General features: G+C 38.8%; 1 pseudogene; it reads right to left on the bottom strand.

Moving 5' to 3' along the window:
* The window catches only part of LOC109113227, a 186,710-nt pseudogene that overhangs the window by 61,277 nt on the left and 112,129 nt on the right, over nt 1–13,304 (bottom strand).

The raw sequence follows: 13,304 nt of genomic DNA, 5'->3' as shown, positions 1-13,304 counted from the left end.
CAGACTGGACAACTGCATTCGAAATCGTCAAGGTGAACATTGTTGTGAGACTCGACTGCCCACGATCCACACCACCGATCCACTGGTTTTGTGGAACCTTCCTCACTGATCAGGTGTTCTGAAGAGCCAATGCAGCTGGGAAGAACCCGGTTATCACAGGCCGAAAGGGAGAGACGCATGAGAGAAAAGTGTTGCCTGTACTGTGGTGAGTCAGGTCAATTCCGGGCTAATTGTCCTAAACTGGTGGGAAAAGGCAGCTCTCGCCCAAGAAGAGGTGGCCTGGGATGAGAGTAATCACTTACCCCCAACCAGCAGCTTTGGGCCTTTCGATTGACATCTCAATCTCCAGGGGCAATGAACTTCATGAACTCATGGCTTTCATAGATTCTGGTGCTGCAGGGAATTTCATGGATTCTGCATTGGCCACACAGTTAAAGATTCAGCCCATCACTGTCCATGATCCTCTGAATGTTACCGCATTGGACGGAAGGCCCCTAGGTTCTGGCCAGGTAAGCCAGTGCACCACATTCCTCCATTTTCATGTAGGTTCTCATAGAGAAGAGATACAGTTTTTTTATCAATTCTCCTGAGTTTCCTTTGATCCTTGGGTATCCTTGGCTAGCTCTGCATAATCCTCAAATTGACTGGTCTTCCAAACAGATAAGTGAGTGGGGGCCTAACTGCTATGTGTCTGGCTTGTCTCTCTGTCAGTCTCTCTCCCACAGACAACCTTCCCTAAACTACTTGAGGCACCACTCCCATCCACAGAGATTCTGGCTATTTCTGGACTGAGACAAGTGGCTTCCACAGATTGTTCTGCCTACCCCGAGTTATCCCATGTCCCCGAAGAGTATGCAGACCTCTGTGAAGTGTTCAGCAAGGAACGTGATGCCTCTCTTCCACCCCAAAGACCTTACGATTGTGCCATTGAACTGCATCCTGGCACTTGTCCACATCGAGGGAGACTATTCTATCTGTCTGCCCCAGAAAGAGCCTCTATGGAGGAATATATCAACAAGGCTGTTTACAGTGGATTCATCCGCCCTTCAACCTTACTGGCAGCAGCTGGGTTTTTCTTTGTGGGGATAAAGGATGGGAGTCTCCGTCCATGTATTGACTACTGGGGTACAAATTGTATCACTCTAAAAAACCAAACGGTATTCACCAAACTGGATCATAGGAATGCCTACCACCTGGTCAGGATCGGTGCCGGGGATAAGTGGAAGACTACGTTCAACACCCCAACTGGCCATTATGTGTATCAGGTAATGACCTTTGGTCTAGTCAATGCCCCAGCCATCTTCCAGGCATTTATTAATGATGTTCTACGAGAGATGCTTACGAGAGATGCAAATACAAGAGAGATACGAGAGATGCAAATACAAGATGCTTGTATTTGTTTATCTGGATGACATCTTAATCTTCTCCCATTGTTACCAAGATCATGTCCAGCATGTCCGGCAGGTTTTGTTTCAACTGTTTAGGAACAAGCTCTTTGTGAAGATTGAGAAAAGTGAGTTCCATGTACCAACTGTCTCCTTCCTTGGGTTCATTGTCTCCAATGGCAGCATTCAGATGGATCCTGGCAAGACCCATGCAGTTCTGAACTGGCCTCAGCCTTGCTCTGTCAAACAGGTAAAGCACTTTCTTGGTTTTGCAAATTTTTATAGGAGATTTATAAGAAATTCCAGCTCTATTGCAAAACCCCTTACAGCCCTTACCAAAAAGACCTCAAGGCCATTTCAATGGACAGAAAGGGCTAATCAATCATATGAGCTCCTCAAGCACCGCTTCACCTCTGCACCCATCCTGACCCACTCCGATCTAGAGTTGCCTTTTGTAGTAGAAGTGAATGTGTCAGATGTTGGAATGGGAGCTGTTTTGTCCCAAAAGGCCAAGAGTGACAATAAGCTTCAACACAGGTTTTTTTTTTTCTTTTTTTTCACGTCGACTCACCCAAGCAGAAAATAACTATGATATAGGTAACCGAGAGTTGCTGGCAGTGAAGCTGGCACTGCAGGAATGGAGACACTGGCTAGAGGGGGCCAAACACCCATTTGTCATTTGGACAGATCACAGGAACCTCACATACATCTGGGAGGCTAAGAGGCTAAATCCACACCAGGCCCAGTGGGCTCTCTTTTTTAACCACTTCGAGTTCATTCTCTCTTATAAACCAGGCTCGAAAAACTCCAAGCCTGATGCCCTTTTGAGACAGTTTGACATGCCAGATGTGGAGGAAAGACCTGTGCCCATCATTCCCAGCTCAAAGGTGGTGGCAGGGGTTCAGTGGGGAATAGAAATGGCAGTAAGGAAGGCTCAGCGAAAATTTGTGTCTGGCTGTTTTGCCAAAAATAAAGAACCTAAAGCCCATCCTCAAGATCTACTCCATCCTTTACCAAACCCCAATATGTCCATGGTCTCACATCTCCTTGGACTTTGTTACTGGACTTCCTAAATCACAAGGTAACACAGTCATCTTGGTGGTGGTAGACAGATTCTCAAAAGCATGTCACCTGATACCTCTGCCTAAGATCCCCACAGCTTGTCAGACCACAGACCTCATGATGCAGCATGTCTTCAGGATCCACGGGTTTCCTCAGGACATGGTTTCTGATCGGGGGGCGCAATTTACTTCTCGATTGTGGAAGGCTTTTGGCCGTCTGATTGGAGCATCCATCAGTCTGTCTTCTGGGTTCCACCCTCAGTCTAATGGTCAGACAAAACGGGTCAACCAGGAGATTGAGAAGACCCTCAGGTGCCTGGTGTCCAATAATAAAAGCACCTGGAGCTCCCGTCTGATCTGGCCTGAATTTGCTAATAAAAAACACAATTTGGGTTTCCCCCATCTCTCTTTCATGAGCAGGAACTGGAGGTCCAGGTACCAGCTACAACCCAATTAGTCAAGAGGTGCCGTCAGGCCTGGCGTAAAGCACGTACAGCCTTACTGAGAATATCACAACAGCAGCAGAAACAGGCCAACCAGCACCATAGAATTGGGCCATCACTACATCAAGGTCAGAGGGTGTGGTTGTCAACTAAGGATTTTCCACTTCATCTAGAGTCTCGGAAACTGGCACCCCGATTCATTTGACCTTTTAAGATCCTTAGTAAGATCAACCCTGTGTCCTACCGGCTATTCTTACCCAGGTCTATGCGCATCCACCCCATTTTTCACATTTTACGTTTGAAGCCTGTTGTCTGCTCTCCTTTGTCCACAGCCAAGAAGCCCCCCCCCCATTACCCCAAATCATTGTTGGGCAGCCAGTGTACACTGTCCGTCGACTGCTGGATTCATGTCGAGTCCGTGTAAGGATCCAATACCTAGTGGACTGGGAGGGTTATGGCCCAGAAGAGAGGTCCTGGTTGCCAGCTGGGGACATTTTAGATCCAGACCTTATCAGAGAGTCCCACCGTCATGACTCCAACCGTAGCCAGTGGACCGTCAGGAGCCATTCCTGAGAGAGGGGCTCCTGTAAGACTCCTCCTACAATGACTGTCCAAGCCACTAGGGAGCGCTGTCTGCTCCCTCATGCAATGACTCTCCCAGCCATTGGTGGGCACCCCCTGCCCTTTACTGTGAGAACCCCCCGGGCCACTAGGTGACCTATTTAAGTTTGGCAGTTTCATTGAGCTGTGTTCCGTCTTGAGCCTACCCAGTACGGATTACCTGAGTAATAAAACAGTTAAGTTATGTTTTCCCTTCCTTATATTTTGTTTTGTAAAGCTGTAACTGATCTTTTGTTTATATTTGACTACTGAGATCAAGTAAAGACTGCCTGCCTTTGAGTTACCTGAGCCACTGAGTTTACCCTTCCTTCTGCACATGGGTCTTCTAAAAAACTCTCTTTCCCAGTAGACCAGTGGTAGAGAACTAGCTTTCCCTTACTGGGAGACCCGGGTTTGAGACTCACATCAGACACCTTACGCCAGTCCATTGTGCCTCACACACACAGACACACACACAACAAACAGAAAAAGCTCCACAAACAGAGTGTGGTTTCTTTGTGTTGCGCTTGTGACATAAAGTTCAAAAGGCAACACACATCTGGAGAGATAGTCAAATCATGTGCGAACGCTAGTGACCACTGAATATGTTGAGACTTGACAGGCGGAAACCCTTTCTTTACTAATTCTGATTTGATATCTTACATGTTTGTAAGATGTTTGTGTCTCTGATTGTAGTGACATCATTCTGTCCCTGATGCTGCTGGTGTTTACGTGATCAGAGACGATATTCACAGTATTACACCACCTCAAGTGCCTTATTGCTTTTCTAAAAACACTTAATACATGATACAAACATTAACAGTTGCTATGAAACAAAAATACTATCAGCTATGCTGTAAAAATTATATGGTATCAAGTACTTAAGTGTTTATACTGTTGCAAAATGTAATTAAGTCAAGTTTAATTAAGTATTGTTTCCAAAAGCACTGACTTTATAAATCAGTCCCTGTCTGAATCATTCATTCAAACTTTCCTTCAAATTCAGGAGGAAACAGGTGAATGTTTTTTTATGAATAAGACATTTGAATCACTCACTCATCCAAATAGTTTGAAAACACAGAATCATTAAGGAACAAAACACAGCTAATGTTTGAGATCTTGGATCTGCTGTCTCTGTCATTGATGGATCAAACAATATAAAATAACTAGCAATATTGCAACTAAAATGCATGTTACATATAATAATATAATGTACAAGAAATATTACACCTACAGTCTGGTCTGGATATCAGCAATAGCTACGACTAATTGACAGCTGATATTTGGCATGAAAGCTCTTGATTGTGTGTTATTGCTTCAATATAACACAACTGGAGCGATGCACTGATCAATCCAGGAACAAAACTTTTGATAGGTTTTATAAGATACTTTTGCAGGTTATGTCAAACATTCAAACTTTTATTAACAACCCCTTTGTGTGTTCTCATTTAATCACATGGAAATTATTTGAAAATTGGTTTTTGTGGCATGTCCACAAAACAAATAAAAAATAAAAATAAATAAATAAAAAGATCTTGGGAATATTTTATTTAAAAGTTTTTTTTTTTTTTTTTTTTTTTTTTTTCAGGAAGGGGTATCAAATTGAACATATTCATGATTGCATATAATTTCCATCACACCATGTGAAACGCCAGTTCGTGTGTGAAATCCGTGAGCAAGTATGGTAAAGACCAACAATTTCCAGGTAATGTGTACTTTGTCCACAGCAATTTAAACTCTTAATGTAAAAATGTCTGAACGTCTCTGGAAATATGAGTAGGTCGCTTATTTAACATCATCTTACCGAAAGAGGCTGTTGCCATAGAGATAAACTATTACCAGACACCCTGTCAAATATGCAGCTACTCTGTAGAAAGAGTCAGTATGAATTCATAGGATCCAGCATTCAAAAACTTTTGTGTCACATACCCAATAAAAATAAAGAGAAAGCAAATGTGTGTAAAAAGTGCATGTCAATCTAAATCTACTGTAATGTTCTTTGTTTAGGGAAAGCATTAAACATTCCAGTGTTAAACAAGTACACAATGTCTGATTTAAAAGCCATAAAAACATCCTCAAAAGTGATCAACCTTTTAAAACTCTGTGTATTACTGCAATTATATAACAGCAATATCATGCAGAAGTGTCTGGGTCATATTTATGGAAGCTGTTTCTGCCACCAAAAAGAAAAAAAAATCTGATTTGATCTGATTTGCAAGGTGTTGTGTAATATATGCCTGCAAATCTGAAAAAATAAATAAATAAATAAAATTAATAAAAAAAAAAAAAAACATCAGAATTGTGAAATATAAACTTGCAATTGTGAGAAAAAATATATTTATTTTTTTATTTATTTTAATTCTGTGGCAGAAAAGGGCTTCTATACATATTACACCGCAAAAGCAGAGGAAATAATTATATATTTAGTTATATTTTTTGTGTAATTTATTTATTTTATTTTGCCTTATATAGTAATGTAGATTTGGTGGACAATGCACTTTATTTTTATGAAACTAATGTCACAGTGAAAATAATCCTAATGATCCTAAAAATAAGCTTTCATTTCTTTAGGAAAACTGTAATTGTTGACCTGGTCATGTTCTTGACAGGCATCGGGAAACTTTTTATTTATTTATTTATTTATTATGCAAGTAACTGGCCATTACATTCAATGGGATTCATCCTTCATTTAAAATTTTAAAAGTCAATTAAACGTACAGCCTAATCTACGTGGATATGAAAAGCCTTTTAGATGAATGCTGACAGTGCCTTTGAACTCAGAGTAATGGCATCATTAGCAGTGGAGAGAGTTCAGAGGTCAAAGCACATCGGCGGCACATGCTGACCCACTTTAACAGCTCAGAGTTTATTCCCACATCACACATCTGAATACGCAGGACAATCACATGCATATTCATCCCGTTCACCGTCTCATCGAGTCCTAAACTTGTGTGTGTGTGTGTGTGTGTGTGTGCTCAGGGTTTGTTCATTCTTCTAATGCTTGGTCACAGCTGAATGTGTGGAAAGAAGCATATGAACTGGTGTCGAACCCCATTTACTAGTCTTAATGTGAATGGTATTTCTTTAGTTAATATATAAAACATGCACTGAGATATTTTAACAAATCCTGAGAGGTATCTGTCCCTGCACTGAAATCCACGATGCAACCAAAACTTAAAAGATTCAAAAAGGTCATAAATGAATCATAAAACAAATCCATATGAATTGAGTGCGTTAGTCCAAGTCTTGTGAAGAGACACAATAACTTTACATGATGAATAGCTGATGAACAGTTTCATTAAAAATCTTTATTAAAAATTTGTCTTTCAAAGATTAAGTCTTGAGTAAACATGCACACTGAGTATAAACAAGATTAGTACACAAGTTACATAAATAGGAGTTATACAAATTTCATGTTATGTTGTGACTGTGGACTGGTTGAGCTCTTAGGGAAGAGGTGCATCTTCAGATGTTTTTTAAAGGCCTCAGCACATCTATCCTCACGTTTACATCGGAAAACACACAAAAACACTAATTTACGCTGTCTGAAATGAAATGAAGGTGATTCTCAGACAATTCGATTCTGATTTAATTTTTCATACTCCCATTATGCTTGTGTTTAAAGTCACCGGCTGTGTCTCTCCCCCTGCAGACACTGAAGTTAAATCAAGGGCAAATGAAAGGCTAAATGAGCCTGTAACATAATGATGATAAATGATGTCTGTATTGTGGTCATGTGGTGGCATCATTGCAGCACATTATACATCAGCACAGTGTGCTGGCTTAGATTAACACACACACACACACACACACACACACACACACACACACACACACACACACACACACACACACACACACACACACACACTCACTTTCTTGTGCAGGTAAGCAGACGGTGCGCTCCAGTAGTATGGTGCTCTCAGGTGAGTCTGCACGTCTGATTGGCTGACGGTGAGCTGGTGGGCCGTCCCACACAAGCCCCTCCCCATCCGCTCCTGTCAGATACCATCCAGACATATCCATCACCTGCAAACAAACACACCAGAAGAACACACACATCTCTGAGACTGTTCTGTAGGGAAGTCAATAGTGCTACAGGTATACATGGTCATCAAATGCAAAAAAAAATAAAATAAATACATATATATATATATATATATATATATATATATATATATATATATATATATATATATATATATATATATATATATATTTTTTTTTTTTTAGTATTTTTTTGGTTATTATCAGTTCAGCAGAAGGCCCAACAGCTCTCTTTTAGTTCATTATAAACCTCATAATCAGTCAATCTCCTTTGTGATTGGAGGAGTCAGAGTCATCATGATTTATTGCAGTTCTGCCTAGCAGTGTTTCTGTGTTCTTTTATTGTGATTGCTTCTATTGTCATCATTTGTAAGTCGCTTTGGATAAAAGTGTCTGCTAAATGACTATATGTAAATGATCATCTGGTTTTTTTTAGCCTGTATCCTTTCTCTAATGTGAAATATTCTAAATATTATTGCATGTTCAGTCAAATGACCTCAAAACTGAAGTTGTGTCACTGTTTGTGGGAGAAGAAACAGTTCATTATATGGTCTATTAAAGAGACTATTGTGTACAACAACACTGTCAACAGGGAGACTGATGCCTTTGTGTTTCTGTTCTGAAGTGTCACTATTTTTGTTTATTTATACTGTTCTCAGGTAAGCTTGACAGATGACATAGTCTATTTTTACTTTTGACTATTTAAATGTACTCTAAGACTAAAAAATATACAAATAAAAGATCTGCATCTGTTTATGATTACATTCAGTAGTTATTGATTTCACGTCACTGTCATTTTATTTCAAATCTTATTAGCACAGTGTGATCTCATTTTAAAGAGAACATTATTCAAGGGATAGTTCACCCCCAAAGTTATATTCTGTCATCATTCTCTCCCCCTGCACTTGTTCTAAACCTGTATTGTAAGTGTTTCTTCCTCCTGTTGAACACAAAGGAAGGTATTCTGAAGAATTTTGGTAGCATCTGACTTACTGCGAAGCACTGTTCTGTGCATTAACTTTATTTTTTGTTAGATTTGCACTTAGAAAAGGGAACATTATTGCCAGTGTGGTAATACATTTTCTCTAAAAAAAAAAAAAAAAAAAAAGTATTTTTTATCTTGTAAATGATAAATGCAAATTAAAAATGTAAATACACTGAAAAAAAAAATTAAAAAAAAATAAAAATATATATATATATATATATATTATCTGAGCATGGAATGTAGTGAGACATTTAAGACTTTTTTTTTTTTAAATGACAGTGATATACATTCCTTTTCAACTATTAAATGAATACATTTATGTGCTAAATTATATTCATGTTGTTTTTAACATACTTAAAACTCGATACTACTGTAGATGGTGTTTGGGGATGTTTTCTGTAATGCAAGGCAGTGCCTTTTTGAATTTAATTTATTTATTTTAACTTAAAATAAAAATAAATCTAAATAAACAAAAATCACAGTACACATTTTTTGTGCTATCAGCTCTTTTTTTTGATTATTATTGGATTGGATTGTGTTGTTTTTTTAGTTTAATTTCTGTCTGAGAGAGATTTTTATGTTATGTTTTTCTGTGTGTGTTTTTTTTTTCTTTTTATATGTTAAACCGAATAACTATTTACAGAAATTTCCAGTATTATAATTGCAGAACCAGGTAGAAATGAGTAAAATTATGTGCAATACTATCAGTACAGCACCAAATTTCAGGCCTTTTCCAGTGTATTTTAAGATGTACAGAGTACAGTGTACAGAGTAAGACTGTGTGTTAGACAGTGGCATCAATGTTTGAACACTTAATAAGAACATTTAAAGTCATTAAGATCTGCCTGTACATCAAAGCCACAGAATACACACACACACACACACACACACAGACACACACACACACACACACACACACGACCGTAATTAAAGCTAGTGGAGCTCTGAAAAGACAAATCAAGGTCAGCTTAATTGTACAGACAGATGCTGGTAGAATCTCTCTCTCTCTCTCTGTCTCTCTCTCTCTGTCTCTCTCTCTCTCTCTCTCTCTCTCTCTCTCTCTCACACACACACACACACACACACACACACACACACACACACACACACACACACACACACACACAAATTGATGCAAAAAATTCCAGGGCCCCATACACTATTAACCTTTCACCCTTCCTAACTTCTGTCCCCTTTGTGTGTATGTGTAAAGACTGCGCTCATGACAGTTCGATTCTAAACATGATGACCAGCAACTTTTGTTCACTCATTAAACTGGAAAATATCCGTGTGAATCATCCGTGTGTGCATGTGTGTGTAAGAACAGCCATTACTGCTTAATAAGACTGAATCCCACTAGCCAAGGAAAGATTTAAGATAGTGTAACTAATGAGAAACGAGACCCCCACCCCCACTCTCTCTCTCACACACACATTCATAATGAAACAACTTGTCTCCTACATTACTGTAGTCCCAGTGGGATTCAGCACACAGGCTGGCTAGACCAGAACAGTAGCACTTCTCGCATCCACTGAGACGGTCTCCACGGAGATTATAGAATCCCTGTTTACAGCGGTCGCAGTTCTGTCCCTCCACATGCTCCTGGAGAGAGAGAGAGAGAGAGAGAGAGAGAGAGAGAGAGAGAGAGACTGTTGAGTGAAACTGGGCTGCATGCACTATTAAACACTGTTAAAGCAGCACTAACCCATGGGAAGTGTGTTACTTAAACACACACACAGGTGCACAAACCTCTACAGTGAAGGAAAAGTCATTATTCTTTCATTTCATTTATTTCAATAGCTGCAGGACCTCTTCACATTTGTGTGTGTAACTGGAATTACTGCTGAAGAATTGCTGTAACTAGAAATAAGTTTGCCTATACGTAGGCCTACATCAGTACGATTTTTTGAATGAAGACTCTTCTGCTCACCAAGGCTGCATTTATTTGATCAAAAATACAGTAAAAACTGTAATATCATTACAATTTAAAATAGCTGTGAACAGGGGCGTCACTAGGCCCTTTTTAGGGGGGCTTCAGCCCCCCTAAACTTCTGCCCAGCCCTCCTAAAAAATAATTTGATTAATTAATTTGTAATCGCTTCAGTCCGCTTTAAAAACTCATTTGAAACGGCCGCAAGCTGCGTCAAGTTTCGGCTCCTCCCCCTGATCTGAGTCTGGGCATGAATTCAGCGCATTTTTTCAATCCGCAGGGGCGCCGATCAGAGCGAACATCAGAGAGTACAAGGGTGTGTGTGTGTGTGTGTGTGTGTGTGTGTGTGTGTGTGTGTGTGCATTTATTGATAGATTGCTATGATATGACATCTGCATTGGTGCAGTTCTTGTAATTGCAGTTTACATAATGTTACTGGACCAATAAACAGTTCGGTTTCTCATCTAATAGCAATACGTCTTCGCTGCGTTCACCTTCAGCCCTCATCACAGTGTGATAGTTGTTTTTTCTTCCAACAAAAATGAAGCGATTACACCCATGAAAACGTACTTTAGAAAACGATCATAATTTATTTTAATTTACTTTTTAAAATGTAAAACATATTATTGTGTATTTTGGCATTACATTATGCAACCATGCACAGAAATGATTAAAGACACACATCATTTTCTGAAAGCACTAAAGGTCACAGAGAGAGAAACATCATGTGGAGTTATTTTGTTTTGTATTATTAAATATATTTTTTAAATAAGTAATAATGAATCATTAGTGTATCATGATACATACTGTATATTAGAGTAAGAGGCGAGTATAGTAAAGGGATTTGTGATTTTTTTTTTTTTTTTTAAGTAACTGATTTATAGAAGTGGCAAATTGATAATTCATGTTGTTATTTTTTAATAAATAGAAATACATATAGAACAGATTAAACATGTTGCCAACAGCACATTACATTAATACATGTTTTGTCTATATTCTCAATGAATATTAGCTGGTTAGTTAAATGATTTGAAATGAAATAAATTTTCAGGGGGTGACTTGATGTATAACCAACCGTATTGTTGATTATAAAGGCTAAAAAGCTCAAAAATAATAATAATAATAATAATAATTTATATTTCATTGTAGATGGATATACAAAATGTTTTTCTTGTCGTGCGGGAGTAGGTCTGCAAATGAGCAAGTCAGTTGAGAATAGAACGTAGACACGCCTCTCACACACAATACCACTGTGTTCCCAAGATTCACTGCAGTCATTGGAACCCTTATGTTGTTTTAATTGTCTGCCAATTTCCAAGTACATTTCATGAGAAAAAGCAGTGGTATCGTCAAAGGATAACCATGAAATGTCCTAATAATGAATCAGGAAGTCTCATTGCAAAAACAAAAAAAAAAAAAAATCTACATTCCCAACTCAAAATTTTCTAGTGACTGGTAACACTTTTACGGTGTTGTATATGGCTCAGTCAGTACTTCTACTCCCATATATGAAATACAGGGAATACAATGGAATAGTGGTTTACAATAATGTTAGTAGTATACAACCCTACCCTAATAGTCAAATAATATTTTTTTTTAATCATACCCTTATTGGGGGCTGAGCCCCCCTAAAATGAAAATCCTAGAAACGCCCCTGGCTGTGAATATCTGTTAAACTGTAATTGATTGCTGAATTTTCAGCATCATTTCTCCAGTATATATATATATATATATACTGATATACTGAAGAAATCTTACTGAATCTTACTGAAGAAAGCATTTTAAATCTTACCTGTTTATCCTAAATTCATAAGAGTGGATTACACTTAATTTTGTAATTGTTTATTTATTCCGTTATGTAAAATACTGTATGTTATGCAATTTATCACAAAACTTGCGATTAACTAGTGAAATTGCTCTGAATCGTAACTCTGTGTTATTTTAAACTGAACTCAACCTCCTGAGTGTTGTGACCAGCTAAGTTCAGATTCACACTCATGATCTTCAAGGAAGATATTTCATAAATTTTGATCGTCAATCAACCCTGCTGTGTGAACTCTCTCAGGTGAACTCTTCCCTTCCAGTCAGCACACACCAGTGTTTCTGACACTTTCATGTATTTCTGTATATTACAGCTTTTGGCAAGTCTGGCATCAGACTGCAGCAGCTGGAGCGAGTCCATTCCATCTGTGGGTGTCATTTACTGATGTTTCTTAATGTCCCATTTCCACTGGCGCTCTGCCTGAGCCCAGCCTTCACTGAACAGAGCCGAGCGTTTGCCTCTATAATCTGACCATCACAGCCTCCTTATCTGGGCAACGCCAAACACGCTTCACCTCTGCTCACTCTTCATCTGTTCATCCATCCATCCGGATCTCTGAGAGAAATCCTGTGAAACCCTTCTCAATCATCAGTAGTGCTGCGTTAAAACTGAGCTGGCTATTTTTTTTTTCTATTTTCTCAGTTGGTTTTGTGCATTGAAAGACTTTAATCTTATTTAAGGATGAGAAAACATATCCAGACTGCAACGATTCGACAGCCGAGGAAAAAAAAAAGACGCAAGTTAGTTGTCAGGAAAACATCAAAGTCTAAAGCAGCTCTCAAGCAGTATTTCATTTACACAGAACAGAGGCGACATCAGATATGCGTCTGATACTGAGAGATCAGATCAGAGCAGCTTTCAAATGAAGCATTGCACTCTTTCACTGAATTTGGAGGTGTCAGAGAAACACTTTAACCTTACATTGTGTATTTTGACCCAGAAATAGAAAAGCAATGGCTGTTGTTGCTTTCTAGGAAAGAAGGTCCCTCATACAAACTTCCACCTACTTTGGAAAGGCTGAAACACTGGGT

This window comes from Cyprinus carpio, chromosome B20 (assembly GCF_018340385.1).
Source record: "Cyprinus carpio isolate SPL01 chromosome B20, ASM1834038v1, whole genome shotgun sequence".
NCBI lineage: Eukaryota > Metazoa > Chordata > Actinopteri > Cypriniformes > Cyprinidae > Cyprinus > Cyprinus carpio.
Note: the sequence above shows the minus strand (reverse complement) of the source record. Positions and strands in the feature narration are given on the sequence as shown.